The 22,472-nt window shown below is 38.2% G+C and overlaps 1 protein-coding gene across 4 annotated transcripts in view; it reads left to right on the forward strand.

The window, feature by feature from the left end:
* The window catches only part of CHRM3 (cholinergic receptor muscarinic 3), a 530,923-nt gene that overhangs the window by 155,591 nt on the left and 352,860 nt on the right, over nt 1–22,472 (forward strand). For 3 of the 4 annotated variants that reach the window (XM_063614021.1, XM_055233474.2, XM_055233476.2), the window contains one exon: nt 10,509–10,617. The exons of the other annotated variant lie outside the window; for it this stretch is intronic. The gene's annotated coding sequence lies outside the window, so the exon portion shown is untranslated. The remainder of the gene's footprint in view (nt 1–10,508; nt 10,618–22,472) is intronic. 4 annotated transcript variants of the gene reach the window in all.

Raw genomic sequence — 22,472 nt, forward strand, 5'->3', positions numbered from 1 at the left:
GTTTAATTAATTCAGCACACAGTGTTTGCTGAAGGAAGGGGTATGGACAAAGAAAAACTTGGGGATTCACCAGGGTACCAATCAACCAGTGCCAGTGGCCCACACTGGCCCAGAATCCACATACTATGGACTTAAACTCACTTGGAGAAGTCCTCTAATAAAAGGTTAATATTGGTATTATGTACATCTCATACCTAAGGCAAAAACCTCTCCATGTATGTTGTCTTCTCTCTCCAAAGGGAGAATTCACTATATTCCTGCCATATTACCAAGTTTAGCTAGAATTTTAAGTGGAGCCCCAATCACCAAGTCTTACTTAAGATGCCTTTATTTCCTATCTAGTATGTTTTCAGTCCTTTCTATTTCCCTTTGGTCCTTTGGGCCCTGTGTTTTTAGCACCCCAGACCCACACTGAGTGTGGGTTCTGCCCTATGAAAATACTCTTACACTCTTGTTAGTAAATTATTCAGGCTTCTGTGTTGCTCTTGAGTTGTGGTTAGGCCTAAGAAATTTATTCCATGGGGAAGACTTTGTTTTTCCCTTATCCCTACATTTATTTCTGTTTGGGGATCTCTCTTTGCACATTTCTGACCTGAAACTGCTCTTGAAACTTCTAAAACTTGTTTCCTAGGATCAAGGAGACAGCATCATGGAGGTCAGTGGCTGTTAATGGGGACAGCCACAGGTTAGTCCAGAGCAAAGATAAGGGCTGCTAAAGAGGCCATTGACCTGGGCTGTTGGATACGGGGTGTTGCAGTTTGATTCTGAACCATACGTTGAAGGCAGCCCGGCCTGGAATGGCTAATGAGGCTGAGGCAGGTTAGATATCATAAGCATAATTAGATGAACAATGTGCATGTCTTTTTAACTGCAAGCTAGCTGAGGGTGTGAAAGGGTACTGTTTAGGCCCCATCATTGTATTGCTAGCTCCTAGTCTAGGGAGGCATCTTAAAGATGTTGCCCTAAATTCCATCTGAATTCAGAGTCAAGGAAGCAGTGACAACAGTGAATTTATGTGGCTTATCTTCATGGTTTCAGGTTTGCTTAGGTTTGATTGATTACCTTAAATTCTAACCTCAGCTTTGGTTTTTCAGTTCCCCAAATGGACAGTGTCTTTAGAACCATGTGACTTGAATAACCCTCCATTCTATAATTTACTTAGAAATCCTAGCTGGAGGACATGGTTACAAGTATTCTCTTGGCTACAGTCATCCTCCTCCTGTTGCAAACAATCTCTATGGAGACGAGAACATAATCATCGTCATCCTTGATTGCTTACTGCAGTTGTCTTTAACTCTGTCTTGACATTAAAGGAAGGGTTATCAATTCCAAAGACTAAGGATAATTTTTAAAATGTGTAAATATTGTAATTCCAAAACATACCATAGACACAGACACGTGCATATCCAAGATATTAGTAAACCATCATCCACTCCAGGTAATTATATGATTTCTGAGTCACATATCATTTCCCTTTAACACAAAACTAGGAAAATATCCAAAGACTAGTGAAGATAGCCATCTATGTACCTGGGCTGGTAAATGTAAAACAAGAAAACCCTGGTCGTAATGTTTTCTATGTTCTTTTGGCTGCCTGTCTTCTTACTGTATTTCCAGGAAAATGAAGGTCTTTTCAGATTTTAGAATCAGTTATGCACTGGCTTTTGAGTACTTGAGAGTTATTATGCATCCTAGGGGATGGCTTAGAAGAGGTTGTAAGGGAACCATTTTCATTTCAATCTAAATGTATATTTTGCAACTGTTGATGTATTCTGATAGAAAGCTTCACATTCCAGAATGGATTCTATTACGTTTTAAAATGATAATTAAATTTCTTTTTCTTTTCTTTCTTTGGCTTCAAAGTTGACTTTTAAGTGTCACTTTTTGGGGCTCTATCTTTGAGTCTTCAGCATATTTTAAATGTCTGAGGTATTCTTAGACTGATTGCCAGTTTCTTTGCGGTTTCTTAAAAAAAAAAATACCCCTTTAACTGATCCTCCAGTCTAGACGTCTCTTGGACTAGTGTCAATTGTTCTTCTTTCTCATTTTACATGTGAATTAAATGGTACATCATCCTGTGTTAGGCCGTTCTTGCATAGCTATAAAGAAGTACCTGAGACAGGGTAGTTTTATTAAGAAAAGAGCCTTAATTGGCTCCCAGTTCTGCGGGCTGTACAGGAAGCATAGCACTAGCATCTGCTTGATTTCTGGGGAAGCCTCAGGGAGATTTTTCTCATGATGAAAGGATAAGCAGGAGCAGGTACTTTACGTGGTGGGAACAAAGGGAGGTGCCACTTACTTTAAGCAGCCAGATTACTATTGAGGACCCCACCAAGCCATGAGGGATCCGCCCCCATGACCCAAGCCCCTCCTACCAGGCCCCACCTGCAACGCTGGGGATTACATCTCAACATGAGATTTGGAGAGGACCTCCAAACTCTGTATCAGTCCCTAATAAAGACCCCCTCCTACCAGTAAGGTTCAGAATTGAATTCCGATTGTTCCCTAAATACTTATTTGATTGCTTTTATTTTAAGAATGTTTAGTTGAATAGCTCTCCAATACAGAATTTTGCTCTTATGGTCACTTAACTCGGTTCCCAAAGTTCATCGATCCTCTTCCTAATTTCTTATGTGTGAAGAGTCTGTGGTTACAATGAGTTCTGCAATTTACAGTTTCACTCCTGAAAATCATTCTTTTACTAATTAAAGAATCAGATAGATTAAGATTTGATTTCCATCTTTGCCCACTCACTGGCTAATTTGGCTCTGAAATTCAGTCTATATGAGCCTCAACGTCTATGAAATATGGATACTATTAACAATGCGGGAAGAGTGTTAAAATAAAATATGCGTGTAAATCAGTCATAAGTGCTTGGCATGTGGGTAGCCACATGAGCAGTGTTAATTATGATATTGCTCCAGCTGAAAAGGTTGAAGGGGCAGAAGAGAAAAAAGGAAGAAGGAAAGGAAGAGGGGAAGTAGCAGAAGAAAGAAAAAGAAGAAAGAGAAATGCAGGAGCATGTAATGGCTAAAATAATGAGATTGCAGCTTAGCCTTTTGGGAAGGTTTGCCAAGTACCTCTTCCTTTAATTTACATAGTTCTCATCTTCCATGAAATTACAAAGTGTGACGAGAGTCTCTCCGAAATTTATTATTTTCCTTTCCTTTCTTTTTCCCTCAGGAAGATGCCAATAGAAACAGTTTCTGTCTGTTGGCCCTTTGCCCTAACTTTTAACCTCCTCTCTGCATTAGCTAAACTCCACCTCACCCCTCTATCAAACAGCTTGACCACTTCTGCTCTATTGTGACAGCTCTGATTCATGAGAGCACTCTTTATCCCCTGCCTGCCAAAGGGCTGTTTCAACCCAATTAGATAATGTTGGAAGTAGACTTAATTTAAATAGGTTTTGAGGCTGCTGTCTCTGTTTTGTAAATTATATATTTTAAAAATCTACTGATTTTTGTCTAGTTAATTTAACTGTCTTTACTTAAACTTCATTAAAAAAGTCATTGAAGCATCAGCATAGCACATGTGGAATAAATATAGGAGTTAATTTTCAGTACAACTGGCCTTTAAAGTTTAATAGCCAATAAATATAGACACAAAGTGACAGTTACCTCATTACAAATGTAAACACACATATAAACCTACCCAGTAGCAGTTTGAAACAAGCTTAGGATTCCACGTCCTACTTTTGTTATGCCTGAGCCTTTTCATCAAGGCTATCTTTCCCTTTGATTTATTAATTCCTTCCTTACCACTGTGGCTATGAAATAAGTGCCCTAAAATAGTTATTTCTAATGAAAAATAACTTTAGGATTTTAACAAAGAGAGAAAAAAGACTCTTCATATAACCCTTTCAATTAAAGAAAACCGAGCTACAATGTGCATTTTTATCCAGAATGTCACCATTTGCCCCAGGCCCACCCAACCCTTGGTGTCTATAAGACATGGCTCTGTCAGATGTAAAACTCTGGACATAACTGCTGTGGGGAAGAAAAGCCACCCACTCATGCCCAAGAAGCTGCTTCAGATTCCCTGATGATCAGGTTCAAGGTCATTTTTCTGTACCTTCTTTGTTAAAAGATGCTTTGATTACACAGAATTCTTTCAATTTTTTTGGCCTTTGTTCTCTTATAATTCAATGAGAATAAGAGAATGTCAGTTGCTTCAGCAGTTAGTGACACTGGTTAGAACTCCCCTCAGATGAAAGTCTGAAGCCCAGATGAGCTCTGAGCTGGATGTCCCCCAGTGGGGTTAGCCTTCCACAGCTCTTAGAGCACAAAGACGATTTTGAGTCTCAGCCGTCACTCTTATCAAATATTCTTATCCTTTTGCAGCAATTACTTTTGTCACTATTGCTATTATAGTTCTGCTAAAATCTGTCTCTTTCTCATATTTCTGTACAGTCATGCACTGCATAATGATGTTTTTTTGGTCAACGATGGACCACTTATACAAGAGTAGTCCTATAAGATTATACTACTATTTTGGGGTTTGTTTTTGTTTTTGTTTTGAGACAAGGTCTCACTCTATTGTCTAAGCTGGAGTGCAGGGGCCGCATCTTGGCTCACTGCAGCCTCAACCTCCCAAGACTCAGGTGATCCTCCTACCTTGGCCTTCTGAGTAGGTGGGACCATGCCTGGCTAATTTTGGCGTTTTTCTAGTAGAGATGGGGCTTTGCCATGTTGCCCAAGCTGGTCTCAAATTCCTGGATTCAAGTGATCCACCTGCCTCAGCCTCCCAAAGTGCTGGGATTACAGTCGTGAGCCACCGCGCTGGCCCAATGCCATGTTTTTACTTTACCTTTTCTACGTTTAGATGTTTACATACACAGATGTTTCCTGTTGTGTTACAGCCACCCACAGTATTCAGTACAGTAATGTGCTGTACAGATAGCCTAGGAGCAATGCGGTTTATGATAGAGCCTGTTTGTGTACCTGGCTATGCCATCTAGGTTTTTGTGAGTGCAGTCTATGATGTTTGCACAACGAGGAAGTCACCTAATGATGCATTTCTCAGAATCTGTCCTCATTGTTAAGTGAGGCATGATTGTATAAGAAATAAATTTCTTTTCAGCACGTGTTGACTACTTTATCTTAACAAAATGTTAACATAATTTAGCCTTTGCTACAGAAGTCGGCATCATAATGTGTAGATTGCTTATGCTAATCGGGAAGTGTTAAGGTAAACTATGTCTGTTTTGAGTGAAGTAAGTGGTTTAAATGACTCCATTTCAAAGAAAACTTCACTTCAGTAATCCTTTAAAAAAATCTGCCTCTAACTGTTTCCATTCCTAATAGTAAAATAAATAGATAAACAAACAGCTCTTACTAAAACAACAGTAATTTATTATCTTGCACCAGAAGAAATTAGATTTCAAATGTGGAGAAGGTCTGGGATAGTAGCACCACTTTTAGAAATTACACATTATGTTTGTTTTAACATAAATTTGAATTCAAGGAAATTTTCGTGCTCTCAAAGAAATTGAGGAACTTCAAATAAGTTACCTACAAACACAGTCTTGTTATTTTCAGCATACTAATTTCTAATTTTTACTAATTTACCATACATAGTATTGCCTGTAATTTTAATTAACTAATACATACCATTTTATATTCTGCATTTTACATACATTTCCTTATATCAGTATAACTTCCATATTTCTTATAATAATTAAGTATTATATAAGTATAGCAGTTTAACATTACGTAATGTTAAACTGTTTCCCTAATGTTGTGTTATGGTGTTAATAACAGTAGTAACAACAGCTACCATTTATTAACTCTTCACACAATAAATACTATGTTAAAAGCATCATTTATCAAAGTAACGGAGAATCTTGATTTGTTACATGTAAATGCATAGATTTAAGAACTCGGTGTATAACAGGTCCTTGAATAATTTTCAACTTTATTTTCTTATAATTATAATATTGATGGAAAAAAAATTCATAGTTAGGGCCAATGTCTGTGTGGAGTTTGCACAAACTCCCTATGTCTGTGTGGGTTTTCTCCAGGTACTCAGGTGAGCAAGAACCTATCAACAACATTAAGTGAGGACTTACTGTACTAATATCTGTGTGACTTTAGTCAAGAAAAAAAATTCCTTATTTTTTTCTTCATCTTCAATATCTTCCTTTGAACACATATAAATAATAGCTGACTTAGAGGTTGTACCTCCCACTGAGCCTCACATATAGTAGGTGTTCAAGAAATGAGGGAATATCATTACTGGGAGCTGCCTAAAGTTGACTTACATCCATAAAATGAGGAGATTTATTTTATTTTGTGCATATTTCAAGATGGATCTCCAAGATAACCAAATTGTCAATGCCACCTGCAATATGCTATGTTCATTTTTTATTTTTATTTTTTATGTATTTATTTTTTGAGATAGGGTGTCACTCCGTCACCCAGGCTGGAGTGCAGTGGCGTGAATACCTCTCACCACAACCTCCACCTCCCAGGCTCAGGTGATCCTTCCACCTCAGCCTCCCAAGTAGCTGGGACTACAGGCACATGCCACCACGCCAGGCTAATTTTTCTAGTTTTTTGTAGAGATGGGGTTTCACCCTGTTGCCCAGGGTGGTCTTGAACTCCTGGACTCAAGCAATCCACCTGCCTTGGCCTCCCGAAGTGTTGGAATTACAGGCATGAGCCACCATGCCCAGCCAATTTTTTATATATCAAATCCTCACCAAGGTTGCCTTTCTGTCATTCTTCCTTTACTTGTTCATTCTTCATTTCTTTCTCTCAACAAATATTAGAACCTGTTGCACACCTAGCTGTCTGGAAATCACTCCAGATTGTAACTCCTGTGAAGGAAATTCCTCTATTCAACAGGAATCAGAAGACCCGTGTGGAGTATAGGCAGTAGATAGAGTAGGCCAGTAGATAGGCAGAAATATGTATGTGTGGGCATTTTTTAAAAAACCATGTCTGTCTTCCCCCAGAGATTATAATTAATCATCTTGATATTATACTATATCAGACAGAATGACCAAGATATAACCTCCTGGGAAAGACAGATACGCAAGCAGATAACAATACAAAATTATTATGTTATATACATTATGTTCAAAATGTTATGGCAGTATATTTGTTCCTGAGGGACTAGGGATTGGTAAGAATTAGCTTTTGAGTTATTATTTTTTCAAATGAATAACAGTTTACCAGATAAATAGAGAGGCACACCAATTAGAAGATGTTGTCTACTCAGAGAAAACAAAAGGAGCAAAGTCAAGTATGGAGTGTAGGAGAGAACTGAATATCTGGCAACCATTTCCTACAGCTGTAATAATTTTGGTTGGAGATTAGTATTAGAAGAGGACGGAGAGAAAGCAAGCTGAGCAGTTAGTAAATCTTGTGTACCTCCCATGCGACAGGCAGTATTCTAGACATTTTGTTCATATTTTGTCTTACAACTCTCAGAAAAACTCTATTTTAGAGATGATGCAAGTGAGGCTGTTGAATATGAGGCCAGCTGTCCAAGGTCATGTAGCGAGAATATATCAGAGTTGGTGTTTAGAGCCAAGTCTTCCAGCTCAAAACTCACCTTCTCTTCACCTCTAAGATGCAATTAAATGGGCAACCACTTAGCGGCCTTCTTATTTATTTGGGCTTAATTAACTTCTCTGCTTGAAGATAAATCTTTGGGATTTTGTTCTCTGTTGTCTCAAAAATAGATGTTTTACAAAATGTATTTTAACTTCCTTTGATATTTTTCAAAAGTAAATGCCACCTCTACATAGGAGTCCTATTATGTATGTAGCAGATTCTTCTCTGTAACCTTCATGCTTTCTTTGTTTTACATTTTTACCATTTACGCATCTTTGCTGTGGTCCACTCTTTGCCTTTAAATGGGGGCGAATGGAGGATCTTTCAACTTTTCTAGAGTTCTTCTGTTTGCTGTTATCATCATCTTTCTTAGGCCTTCAGCAAGAAGACAGGTTGTCTCAGTTATCTGTCATTCTGAAGATTGGCACCTTTAGGGAGGGAGACAGAGCCCTGGAAATTTCTTTGAAAAGAATGCCATCCTGGCGCATTGAAGAATGACACTATCCCAGTGGCCAGTTTTCTCCATCCATCCTCATTGCCTCAGCCTGTGGGCCTGACATGAAGTGTGGCTGAGTCTGAACTCATTTCTTGTGCCTCCTGCAGGGAAAATCCTGCTGTCCCCAAAGAAATACCCTGCCCTACTCAAGGTGGTTATTGCATTGCCCCTGAGGCTCATGATCTTCTGTAAGGCCAGGGGTTCCCAACCTCTGCTTTCAATCTGCCCTAAAGCACCCCTCTTCCTGTCATATAATCTCCACCAAATCAAGCATGAACAATTTTCTAGACCAGAAATCAACAACAGATTTTTTTTTTTTTTTTTTTTGTGACAGAGTCTCACTCAGTCGCCCAGGCTGGAGTGCAGTGGCACAATCTTGGCTCACTGCAAGCTCCACCTCCCGGGTTCACCCCATTCTCCTGCCTCAGCCTCCCGAGTAGCTGGGACTACAGGCACCCGCCACCATGCCCAGCTAATTTTTTTGTATTTTTGGTAGAGACGGGGTTTCACCATGTTAGCCAGGATGGTCTCGATCTCCTGATCTCATGATCCGCCTGCCTCGGCCTCCCAAAATGCTGGGATTACAGGTGTGAGCCACCGCGCCTGGCCCAGCAACCAATTTTTATAAGGGGTCAGATAGTATATATTTTAGGCTTTGTGGGTCATACTGTTTCTGTTACAACTACTCAACTCTGCCGTGGTAACATGAAAGCAGCCAGAGACAATATGTAAATGAATGGCTGTGGCTGTGTTCCAATAAAACTTTATTTATAGACTCTGATATTTGAATTTCAAATAATTCGCAGAATTCTTTTAGTTTGTTCCAAACATTTAAAAATGTAAAAACCATTCTTAGCTCACAGGCTACACAAAAACTGGCAGCAGGATTGGAGTTTGCCCACTCCTGCTCTGGGGAGATTGCTGTGGTGCTGCTTTTTCTGCAGAGTAAATTGGGACCTGACCACTAGAGTCTCCAAGCTGGCTGTTTTTCTGTAGCATCTCCAATCCAAAGCAGCTTTTCCTAGCTCCTAGTAATCATGCAGTTTCTGCCTATAGACTTTGACTTCAGTTTTCTCCTCTATTCGTGCCATCCTTCCCCCTGTGATCTAGGAAGGTGCGTAGTTGTAAGTCCCGTTAGGAAGCCGATACCTAATCTACAGGTAAAACGTGGCTTTTTTTCTTTCTGGGAAATGTCCTTATTATTTAACCTTTTTCTATTTTTGAGAAATAGAATTCGATCTCTGAATGAATTAAATTAAACTGACTGCTAACTAGTGTGTAATTTTTGGAATGAATATATTTGAACTTCATTCAAATGGTATTTCAGATTATTCTTTTTCTTCTTGAGATTGTATTGCAAACAGAAAGATAAGTTTGGCAAGTAAATTAAAGGATTGACAAAACAAAAGTGTGAATTAAGGCAAAAAATAGATGCCAATGCCTACTTTTGTTGTTGCTGTTCATTCATTCATTTACTCAGCACGTATTTGTATGTGCCAGGCACTATATTTCAAAGTGAGATCTCACTTTATATCTATCTTGACATACAAAGACGAGTAGAATACCATGCTTGCATTTTAGAGAACTATATGGGAGACAGAGAACCAATGAGATGTATCTTTATATATCAACTCAATATCTGTGGGTCACATTGTAGGACACGTAGAGCACAACTAATCATTGGAAGAAGTGTCTGCTTTGCATGGGCCACGTGATATGGTAAAGCAGCACGTTCTATAGAGGGCAGAGTCTTGGGCCAGTTGCCTTACTCCCCTGAGTCTTTAAATCTGTAAAGCAAGATGACTACCTTGCGGATTTGTGGTGAAGAATAAATGAAAATTCATATGCATACATAGGGTAATGCTCAACACATAGGCCATAAAAAATTCACATCACTGGATAAGTTTGGTTTTCTTATTGATAAGCATATGGCTTTCTAGTAATGTTACATTGAGTTACTAGTAAATTTACTTCTGAATCAGACATATTTACTGACTGTGTAGTATGTTCGTATGGCTATACTTCACATTGTGTGCAAAACGGAGGTATTACATGTTCTCACTTATAAGTAGGAGCTAGGCTATGGGTACACAAAGGCATCTGAGTGATAATAATGGACATTAGAGATTCAGAGTGTGGGAGGAGGGTGAGGGATAAAAACTACATATTGGGTACAATGTACACTATTTAGGTGATAGGTGTGCTAAAATCCTAGACTTCACCACTGTAAAATTCACCCGTGTAACCAAAAACCATTTATATTCTTAAAGCTAATGAAATAAAAACAACAACAACAGAGGTATGTAGGTTAAGGTCTTTCTGTTGGGTTGCTTGTCAAACGTCTTATTATTATTATTATTATGATGCTACAGATTAGAAAGATAATCTTATGCAAATCATATGAGATCATACTTATTGACCGATTTTGTCATCTTTTTGTGTCTGTTTAGATACGAACAGTAATGGCACGTATTTTGGTTATGAGTCACTCAGTGGACTGTGGATTGAATGAACTGTATCCATCCCCATCATGAGGTACAGAACCAAGTCTCTTCACTAGTAGGTATTTTTTTAATTAATATCATGTACACAGTTATATGTTGAGATTTTCAACAGAGTACCTACTTTTATAATGAAAAATGTGTAAAACACATGTATTTGTGTCACTGGTATGAAATATGGCTAGATCTAGCTATTTCTGTATCAACCAATTGTAAAATGAAGAGGCATGCTGAGCTGTATCTATTAGGTGTAAGTATATAAATGTAATTATGTATACCTATATAGGCAGAATTTAGAAGTATAGAATCTTTCCTCTTTTTTAACTGAATTAAAAAACGTCACTGGACAGTTTCGATGTCTTCTGGTTAATGTCATATAGATCTGGTGCCAATGTAAGCTTAGACTTTTTACTGAGTTTATAATTTGAAACAGTTTAATTTTATTATACAGGGTATTTGATGTGCTTCCACTTACAGATGCACCATATTAACAGTTGGTGTATGATATTTATGGCGTTATGAAAAGAAAGTTAAACTCAGTCAGAAGATGTTAATTTTATTTCAGCTCCAGCATTTATCCTCATACTAGGCCTCTAATCTCTAGGCCTCAGTTTCTTCATTTGAATAATGAAAGGAGTCGTTTCTGCTTTACCTAGTTCATAAGATTTCCTTTGAAGGTCAACAGAGGTAGCGGATGTGAAATTATTAGCTAACTCTCAAACTCTGTAAAAATAAATGGTGTTGTCTGTGGTCAACTAACATCACAAGTAGGGAGCTGGAAAAAGTTGTGACCATAATTGTCTCTTCAAATTAATTAATGCAGTCTACTATTTTATATGTTACTCACCTAAGGGATAAATGATAAAATCCTAATTAATTTTAATTTATGACCCAAATTAATTTTGTATATTTGAGAAAATTATGTTTAAATGATATATGAGGAAATACATGTTTCTCACACACCCATGCACACACACACCAATCCCCACCAACCGTAAGGAATTTCTGCTGCTGCTTCTCTCCATCGTGTTTACTCTTATTAGATTTTATCTATTAGGTTTTTACACATGAAGGAGAAAGATACATTAGATACTTCTTATGTGTACTTTAGTTTCAAGATACTAAGGAAACAATGTAGGAATTTAGTGAGATTGTAAATATTATTTAAATATAGTATTTAATACATTTGTTAACTGAAATCTTTTTAACGTCTTCTATGACCATTCTCTTTAGCTAGGAGAATACAGCTAGCCTGTTTAAAATGAACAACTGAAAATGTAAACTTAACAAATACATTCAGTAATATTGAGAAAGACTTTTCCACTAAATTTAAACAAGTTATATAACCAGGCTTATGCAATGAAACTGGTTTGCAAATTCTAATTCCAGAAATTAGATATGATTTTCACTAGAAGGGCAGTGGTCTGTTACGTGAATAAACTGTTTGCATATAAATGGAACAGAAATCTTAATAACAGGTGACATATTCACTGGCTAATATTGTAGCATAGTGCTGAAGTATGCAGGATCTATAGTCAGACTGCCTGAGGTTGCAACCCAGTTCCACCATTTTCTAGCTTTGCAAAGTTGGACAAGTCATTTAATTTCTCTGTGCTTTAGTTTGCAGACAGATTTTTGTGGATTTCTACTTATCTTTGTGGTTTTATGGTCATTATATATATTTGTGATGTTTACCTTAACATCACAAATTAAATTATGTATGTCTTTAGAAGTCTCCTTCTGGCTGGGTGCAGTGGCCTATAATCCCAGCACTTTAGGAGGTTGAGATGGGCAGATCACTTGAGGTCAGAAGTTTGAGACCTGCCTGGCCAACATGGTGAAAACCCATCTCTACTAAAAATACAAAAAAAAATGAAAATGAATGAAACTAATAAAAAGGGATCTATCTGATTGCATAGGCTTGTTGTATGGATTACATGAGTTAATATGGACAAGTGTTTGGGAGCAGTGTGACACTTACTAAGTTATCAATCAGTTCCCTGGGGAGTGTGGGATTATCCTGATGAGCGCAGATTTTAGAATCAGAAAGCCCTGGGTTCAAAGTCATTTATTAATTGTGAAGTTTTCAAAAACCTCAGTTTCTGAGAAATAAAATGGAAATGATTATGATACACTCCATACTGCCTTTGTTCAGATGGCTTAACACAGCATCCACACAAGGAATGGTAGCTATCCCCTTTGTCAGGCATTGTAAAGATATAGTCACAAATCATTATATAGTATGATTTTAAAATAATGTAAATCAGAGAACTTCTGAATTTGAAAATGTCCTTGCCACGTGTTATATTTAAAGGACTTTTATAAATGTGCTCAATTATTGGATTTATTTTGTTAGATTCAGAATTTCAAAAATGATTAACAAATACTTAAATCAAACAAAATGCAAACATAGCTTGAGTATGGAATACTGAAATGACAAAAAAAAGTGGTTTATTAGGCCGATCAAGGAATATCAAATGAATGTCTAATTTATTTTGAATTTTGGACTGTCACCATGTTTAAAATGACTTTTTTTTGCAGGAGAGAAAGAGAGCAAAAAAGAAAGGAGGTAGAAATGTAGAAAATGTTTCACAAAGTGATGGGGAGTAAGGGCTTGAACTTTCACTTTCATAATCATGAGTTCTATATCAGATGTACACTTGTATTTATTATGAATCAACTTAAGATATTGTCCTTTGAGCTTACACTGGACAAAATTCAGTGGTTTTAGTGGGTGACATTTTCCAAATAAGTCATAATTTGTTCCCAAGGTGGAAAGTACTGATAACTTGGGGCAATATTTAGAGTCAAGAGCACGAGCCCATGTTTTGTGTCCATCTCTCTAGTTGAGCCAGTTGCTGGGCTGACATGTATCACTCAGACCAGAAAGCCAAGTCTTGTTCCCTCACTTCTTCCTTATAAACCATCTAAAACAATGACAGTGTTTGGTTTGTCCAACTCTGTCAATCTCTGTACCCAGAAAGCCTTTCACATATAAATTTAATCTGACTTATCTGACTTGCTTATAATTCAGATTAAAATGTTATCTTTGACTGCTTTGCACACACCCAATTATTATTCTTCTTTATTTTTGCAATAGCTTCTTCAGCCTTTATAGATTTTTCCCCTGATGAGGACAGTAGTGGTTATGGGGGAAGCTTTTGGGCATAAAGGCTTTGAGGATGCATTTCTTGGTAAGAATCTACATACTATGGACATGGGTACAGGCCTGGTTGCTGTGTTGCTGTCCCTCTGTGAGGGCCTGGGTGAGAGATGCCCATGGCACTGATGTGATGCTGTCCTGCCCTCCCAGGGCCTGCAGCATGCCATACTTCTAGCCCTTCAATGCAGCCAACATGCACGTTATGAAGTCTCGTATTAGGATTTAGAATGTAATAAAAGGAAAAAAGCAAGGTTATGCGGTTGGAATGCCAGCCCTACTGTATTATTAGTCCATTTTCATGCTGCTGATAAAGACATACCTGAGACAGGGCAATTTACAAAATAAAGAGGTTTAATGAACTTACAGTTCTTTGTGGCTGGGGAGGCCTCACAATCATAGTGGAAAGCAAGGAGGAGCAAGTCACATCTTACATGGATGGCAGCAGGCACAGAGAGAGCTTGTGCAGGGGAACTCCCCCTTATAGATCCATTAGATCTCTTGAGACTTATTCACTACCTTGAGAACAGCATGGGAAAGACCTGCCCCAATGATTCAATTACCTCCCACCAGGGCCCTCCCACAACATGTGGGAATTCAAGATTAGATTTGGGTGGGGACATAGCCAAACTGTATCACCTACTAAACGGACAGATTTTTGTGGATTTCTATTTATCTTTGTGGTTTTATGGTCATTATATATATTTGTGATGTTTACCTTAACATCACAAATTAAATTATGTATGTCTTTAGAAGTCTCCTTCTGGCTGGGTGCAGTGGCCTATAATCCCAGCACTTTAGGAGGTTGAGATGGGCAGATCACTTGAGGTCAGAAGTTTGAGACTTGCCTGGCCAACATGGTGAAAACCCATCTCTACTAAAAATACAAAAAAATGAAAAATAGCCAGGTGTGGTGGCATACACCTATAATCCCAGCTGCCCGGGAGGCTGAGGCATGAGAAGCACTGGAGCCTGGGGGGTGGAGGTTGCAGTGAGTTGAGATCGCACCACTGCACTCCAGCCTAGGCTACAGAGAGAGACTCCATCTCAAAAAAAAAAAAAAAAAAAAAAAATGGAATCTCCTTCTAAAGGAGACTGATTAAGTCCAATATCTATCTGACACTACTTAAATGAGAATCTCTACAAACTAAAGCAGAATGACTTGTTTCATTCAATACCACAGGGCCAGACTATGGAGCAGACATGGGATGTTTAGACCTGAAGTCTAATGTAATTTGGAGACACGCAATAGATGAAATCCTTACTACAGTGGGATTCTGAGAATAGCCCCTAAGTGCACATAACATAATCATGGTAAAGGGAAGAGTATAAGCCTAGGAACGGAGGTGTATTCGAGCAGGCTGTATTGTGGGCCAAGCAGAAGGTGAGTCCTTTAAGAAGAGAGCTTGCTCAGTGGTGACTGGAAGTGGAATCAATGAGCTGTGAATTTCCCAGAGAGGTTTATGTGACCCTCTCTCACATGTTGGCTGCCAATCTCCTCTGCCTCCTTGCTGACCAAGCCCCACCTAGCAGCAATAAGCCTTACCTGCGTGCCATGATCCCAGGAGCCTCCTTGTGCTTAGATGTACTGTGCATTAATCAAACTCATGTTCTTCCTTCCAAACTCAGTTTACAGGCACTGTCATCTATGAAAACTTCCTTGATCTTTCCCTTAAAATTCACAGTTTCTTTTTCTGCTCTTCTGTACTGTGTGCATGCCTATATTATAAATCATGCTCACTTCTTTTGCAATGCTTTGTTGATATACCAACTACCTCACTATGGTGTTAGCTTGTTGAGGGCAGTTCCTGTCTTGTTCATTCTTGTTTTTCCTGGGTCCAGAACTCAACCAATAGTTACTGATAAAATTAATGATTCAAATGATTAATGATACATTTTATCCTTAGATTACACAAGAAATAATTGCATTTGGCATGTTACAAAGATTTCTATGAAATGTCTTTCAATATGAATGTTACCTTAAAATTGTTATTAATATAAATCTGTAAAAAGTATGACCAGAAAAAAATGAAAAGTGGCAAATTTTAACTTACCATGATGTTTATATCATTTTAAGTATTTTTAGCAAAAGATAACAGGAGCTTTGAAAATGTATATCTGACTCTACTAACTACCTTCTTAATTTATCATTAAGCTCTATTGATTGATTGATTGTGTCCCTAGGTGGGCTAGAAAATTTGATTTTTAGAACAGCATTTCAACAATGATGAGAAATTTTCTGACCTCATGTTAACTGAAGGTGGAATGACTGTGCTGATATGAGTTAGTAAGAAAAATATTTTTTAAATAGTTCTTAAGGTTTTCTTTTATTATAATAACTATTTTATTTCTTTTGATTGCTTTTGTTCAACATTCCATGCTTGAATTCATCACTGTTTTTAAAGTATACATATTAAACCATATTTACAGAAATATAAAGCAAATACATGCTATATTATTTATATATATACTTCATATGACCAAGGAAGTCCCTACCATTAATCATTTAGGAAAGGTGGAAAATGTATATAAGTGTTATCATTCTTTTTTTTTTTTTTTTTTTATTGAGAGAGGGAGTTTTGGTTTCACTCTTGTTGCCCAGGCTGGAGTGCAATGGTATGATCTTGGCTCACTGCAACTTCTGCCTCCCGGGTTCAAGTGATTCTCCTGCCTCAGCCTCCGAAGTAGCTGGGATCACAGCCACGCGCCACCATGCCTGGCTAATTTTGTATTTTTAGTAGAGACGGTGTTTCTCCATGTTGGTCAGGCTGGTCTCGAACTCCCGACCTCAGGTGATCCACCCACCTCAGCCTCCCAAAGTGCTGGGATTACAGGCGTGAGCCACCGCAACCGGCTTGTGTTATTATTCTTGTAGATTTAAGCTATCTGTTTAAAAATAGAGTGAAAAATAACTGAACCAAAAAAAAAAAAAAGGCCTCTGTCAATAAATGAGTAGCTATACGTCACTCAGAGGAGGACTTAAAATTGTTTAATTTAAATGTTTCTTCTTGAATTGTATGATTTTAACTGAAATTCTATCATACAATTGTAACATGAAAGATCATTAAGTCCACTAAAACAGTGTTTTTTTTTTTTTCATTTTATGGGACATCGGTTTTCTTTTTTTTTATTTTATTATTATTATGCTTTAAGTTTTAGGGTACATGTGCACAATGTGCAGGTTTGTTACATAGGTATATGTGTGCCATGTTGGTGTGCTGCACCCATTAACTCATCATTTAGCATTAAGTATATCTCCTAATGCTATCCCTCTCCCCTCCCCCCACCCCACAACAGTCCCCGGAGTGTGATGTTCCCCTTCCTGTGTCCATGTGTTCTCATTGTTCAATTCCCACCTATGAGTGAGAACATGCGGTGTTTGGTTTTTTGTCCTTGCGATAGTTTACTGAGAATGATGATTTCCAGTTTCATCCATGTCCCTACAAAGGACATGAACTCATCATTTTTTATGGCTGCATAGTATTCCACGGTGTATATGCGCCACATTTTCTTAATCCAGTCTATCGTTGTTGGACATTTGGGTTGGTTCCAAGTCTTTGCTATTGTGAATAGTGCCGCAGTAAACATACATGTGCATGTGTCTTTATAGCAGCATGATTTATAGTTCTTTGGGTATATACCCAGTAATGGGATGGCTGGGTCAAATGGTATTTCTAGTTCTAGATCCCTGAGGAATCGCCACACTGACTTCCATAATGGTTGAACTAGTTTACAGTCCCACCAACAGTGTACAAGTGTTCCTATTTCTCCACATCCTCTCCAGCACCTGTTGTTTCATGACTTTTTAATGATGGCCATTCTAACTGGTGTGAGATGGTATCTCATTGTGGTTTTGATTTGCATTTCTCTGATGGCCAGTGATGATTAGCATTTTTTTCATGTGTTTTTTGGCTGCATAAATGTCTTCTTTTGAGAAGTGTCTGTTCATGTCCTTTGCCCACTTTTTGATGAGGTTGTTTGTTTTTTTCTTGTAAATTTGTTTGAGTTCATTGTAGATTCTGGATATTAGCCCTTTGTCAGATGAGTAGGTTGTGAAAATTTTCTCCCATTTTGTAGGTTGCCTGTTCACTCTGATGTTGGTTTCTTTTGCTGTGCAGAAGCTCTTTAATTTAATTAGATCCCATTTGTCAATTTTGGCTTTTGTTGCCATTGCTTTTGGTGTTTTAGACATGAAATCCTTGCCCATGCCTATATCCTGAATGGTAATGCCTAGGTTTTCTTCTAGGGTTTTTATGGTTTTAGGTCTAACATTTAAGTCTTTAATCCATTTTGAATTAATTTTTGTATTAGGTGTAAGGAAGAGATCCAGTTTCAGCTTTCTATATATATGCCTATCTAGTTTTCCCAGCACTGTTTATTAAATAGGGAATCCTTTCCCCATTTCTTGTTTTTGTCAGGTTTGTCAAAGATCAGATAGTTGTAGATATGTGGCATTATTTCTGACGGCTCTGTTCTGTTCCATTGATCTATGTCTCTGTTGTGGTACCAGTACCATGCTGTTTTGGTTACTGTAGCCTTGTAGTATAGTTTGAAGTCAGGTAGCGTGATGCCTCCAGCTTTGTTCTTTTGGCTTAGGACTGACTTGGTGATGCGGGCTCTTTTTTGGTTCCATATGAACTTTAAAGTAGTTTTTTCCAATTCTGTGAAGAAAGTCATTGGTAGCTTGATGGGGATGGCATTGAATCTATAAATTACCTTGGGCAGTATGGCCATTTTCACGATATTGATTCTTCCAACCCATGAGCATGGAATGTTCTTCCATTTGTTTGTATCCTCTTTTATTTCATTGAGCAGTGGTTTGTAGTTCTCCTTGAAGAGGTCCTTCACATCCCTTGTAAGTTGGATTCCTAGGTATTTTATTCTCTTTGAAGCAATTGTGAATGGGAGTTCACTCATGATTTGGCTCTCTGTTTGACTGTGATTGGTGTACAAGAATGCTTGTGATTTTTGTACATTGATTTTGTATCCTGAGACTTTGCTGAAGTTGAGATTTTGGGCTGAGACAATGGGGTTTTCTAGATATACAATCATGTCATCTGCAAACAGGGACAATTTGACTTCCTCTTTTCCTAATTGAATACCCTTTATTTCCTTCTCCTGCCTGATTGCCCTGGCCAGAACTTCCAGCACTATGTTGAATAGGAGTGGTGAGAGAGGGCATGCCTGTCTTGTGCCAGTTTTCAAAGGGAATGCTTCCAGTGTTTGCCCATTCAGTATGATATTGGCTGTGGGTTTGCCACCAAGCCCATCTAATTTTTGTATTTTTATTAGAGATGGGGTTTCACCATATTGGCCAGGCTGGTCTCGAACTCCTGACCTGGTGATCCTCCCGCCTTGGCCTCCCAAAGTGCCAGGATTACAGGCATGAGCCACCACTCCCAGCCCTGGTTCATGTATTTCTAATCATTTTTTAACTCATTCTAAAATATTTGTAGGTGTTGTAGAATCTAAAGGAAAAATCCTCAAGACTATTTTGTACATCATCAGATTGCACTGAAGAGTGGTTATGAGGGATGATGGGGCCAGAAAATGTGAGCACTCTGAGACCTAAAAGGGGAAAAAGTTGTTACCCTTTCACCAAAGGAAGAAAAGCAACTCCTAGTTTTTTGGTTCTTTGATTTAAAGTTTAAGTCTTCTCTGTGCTGAAACATGGAGTGACATGGAAGTGTTGAGCTTTTATTATTTAATCACACGGAAGTTTGGCTGTGGAACTAGAGTCATTGATTCATAAACATTACTGTGTTAGAAATAATATGGGATGTGCCCTTGAGACCTTGTGACAAAATGGGGTAGAAGGTGGGACTCTGCTTCAAAGGCAGGGCTCAGACACCAGAACAATGAGGACCTGCTAAAACAGGAATGGGGCAGAAGCAGCTTTCCATAAGGCACGCCTACCAGTGTGCTGTGTCAGTTTACCGTTGCCACAACTTCGGTTACTGCCCCTTTCCATGGCAATGACTGGCAACCCAGAAGTTACTACCCATTTCCTAGGAATTTGTGCATAAACCGCCCCTTAATCTGCATGCAATTAAAGGTAGATATAAATATGGTTGAAGAACTGCCCTGAACTGCTACTCTATGCCTATGGGGTAGCCCTACTCTGCAGGAGCAGTCGCAAAGCTGTAATGCTGCCTCTTCAATAAAGTTGTTTTCCTCTACCCTACCACTAGCTTGCCCTTGAATTCTTTCCTGGGTGAAGCCAAAAGCTCTCGTGTGCTAAGCCCCAATTTGGAGCTCACCTGTCCCGCATCAAAAGGAACAATTCAAAAATTGGAAAAACTGTCAGTCATGCACTGTGCTGAGACAGTTTTCTAACTAGAAAGTAAATCAATCATTTTTAGTGATCTTTGGAGGCAATATAGTGATCTCTTTATGAAGCTCAGCCAGTAATTAGGTATCAAATTCTGTTTACTACATTGCAGTGATAGACAAAGTAGTCAATTCTTGCTGGAGGAAATGAGAAACGTTAACTATGCATGTACCTTAAAAAATATTTCCTTTTCTTTCCATGAAGCACAGATTCATGTTTGAAAACTTTTCACTGTTAGGTTCTCTGAATACATGATTTGGGTGGCTTTCCCAAATCAAGATTATTCAATTTTCATGCCATTGATGTAAAAAAAATCAATGCTTAATACACAAATGAGGCACAAAACATGTTTGGAGTCATTCCTGACAATTTATGTCTCATTTTAGCTTTTTTAAAAAAATATATAGATTCAAAAAATAATGTAGTCAAATGATACTGTCTCATGGTTTTTTTGACAATGGGACAACACAGTGTTGAGGTAGACAAACACAGACAGTGTCTCAAGGTTAATGTGCCCTTTTTCCACTACTTCACATGGAAAGCAAATATAAAAAGATGTTTGCCAAAGTGAAAATTGTTGACAAGAATTGTTGGGTTTCTACCCGAAGTACTAACAACCTGCAAAATGTAGCACACTAAAAATAGAGTAATTAAAGCTCCAGTTCAATTCTGATACTCCTAATACTAAGCCTGTTAAAATCCATTAAACAGATAATGGTAATGACAGGGGCCTTCTCAAGTTAGGAATACATCCACAGCTTCCACATAGAGGAGGCACATAAAATAAGTTGCAAGACAGAAATGGTAAAAATGTATGACAAGAAGAAACCACTATTTATAAAGAGTTCCAATTGTTAGTTCATTTCAGCTTTATTATTAACTCTCCCTAGGAGAGTCACACAAAACAGCATACATAGAAGAAAGCAAATGCATGTTAGTTGAATGGAGTTGAGTTGAACTGAATGATGCTTCTACGTATTTATTTTTGGGGACATTAGTTACAAGCTTAGAATAAATAAATAAAAATTTTAAAAAAATTTTAAATAGTAACTGGATCTTGGACTTTAATCTCATTCTTTCATTCATGCATGGGACTAAGAGACCCTCCAGGGCTCTGCTGAGAAGTGTAAAAGCCTACTTAAGTAGGCCAGAGAGCTATCTTCTTTTGCTCTGATTCTGTTTGCCTGTGAATTTGATCAAGGCAATGCGATTGCATTGCCCCTGACACCTCTCTTCTGTGCTCAGCTGGCTGCTGAGTAAAACTAATCTTTACATCTGAGTTCTCTGTCAGTGTGGTTCAAACCTCCTTTAAAACTATCTTCTTTGCCTTGCCATGACTACTATTTGGCTCTGAGGTTTTCTACTTCAACTATGGCAATAAATATTTTAATGTTCTCTCTGACCATCGTTACTCCCTTCTGGTAATCATTCCCCTTGACATTGGAGACTACTCTAACACACCTCTGAGTATTGTATTCTCTGTGTAAATGTCTCTACCTTTGCCTCAAGATTAAAATCCAGACACTTATTTTATTTTAAAAGTTTCAGGGTGCATGTGCAGGATGTGCAGGTTTGTGTTACATAGGTAAATGTGTGGCATGGTGCTTTGCTGCACCTGTCAACCAATCACCTAGGTATTAAGCCTGGCATGCATTAGCAATTTTCTCTATTGTTCTCCCCCACTGCTGCACCCTCCCCCAACAGGACCCAATGTGTGTTGTTCCCCTCCCTGTGTCCACGTGTTCTCATTGTTCAGCTCCCACTTATAAGTGAGAACATGTGGTGTTTGGTTTTCTGTTCCTGAATTAGTTTGCTGAGGATAATGGCTTCCAGCTTCACCATGTCCCTGCAAAGGACATGGTTTGTTCCTTGTTGGGGCTGCATAGTATTCCATGGTGTATATGTACCACATTTTCTTTATCCAGTCTATCATTGATGCGTATTTGGGTTGATTCCATGTCTTTGCTATTGTGAATAGTGCTGCAAAGAACCTACATGTGCATGTATCTTTATAATAGAATGATTTATATTGCTTTGGGTTATTTACCCACTGATGGGATTGCTGAGTCAAATGGTATTGCCGCTTCTTAATCTTTGAGGAATCACCAGATGTCTTCCACCATGGTTTAACTACTTTTCATTCCCACCAACAGTGTAAAAGCATTCCTATTTCTCTGCAACCTCACAAGCATCTCTTGTTTCTTGACTTTTTAATAATTGTCATTCTGACTGGCATAGAATGGTATCTCATTGTCGTTTTGATTTGCATTTCTGTAATGATCATTGATGTTGAGTTTTTTTCATATGGTTGTTGGCTGCATGTGTGTCTTCTTTTGAGAAGTGTCTGTTCATGTCCTTTGTCTACTTTTTAATGGGATTGTTTTTTGTAAGTTTGCTTAAGTTCCTTGTAGTTTCTGGATAT

This window comes from Symphalangus syndactylus, chromosome 19 (assembly GCF_028878055.3).
Source record: "Symphalangus syndactylus isolate Jambi chromosome 19, NHGRI_mSymSyn1-v2.1_pri, whole genome shotgun sequence".
NCBI lineage: Eukaryota > Metazoa > Chordata > Mammalia > Primates > Hylobatidae > Symphalangus > Symphalangus syndactylus.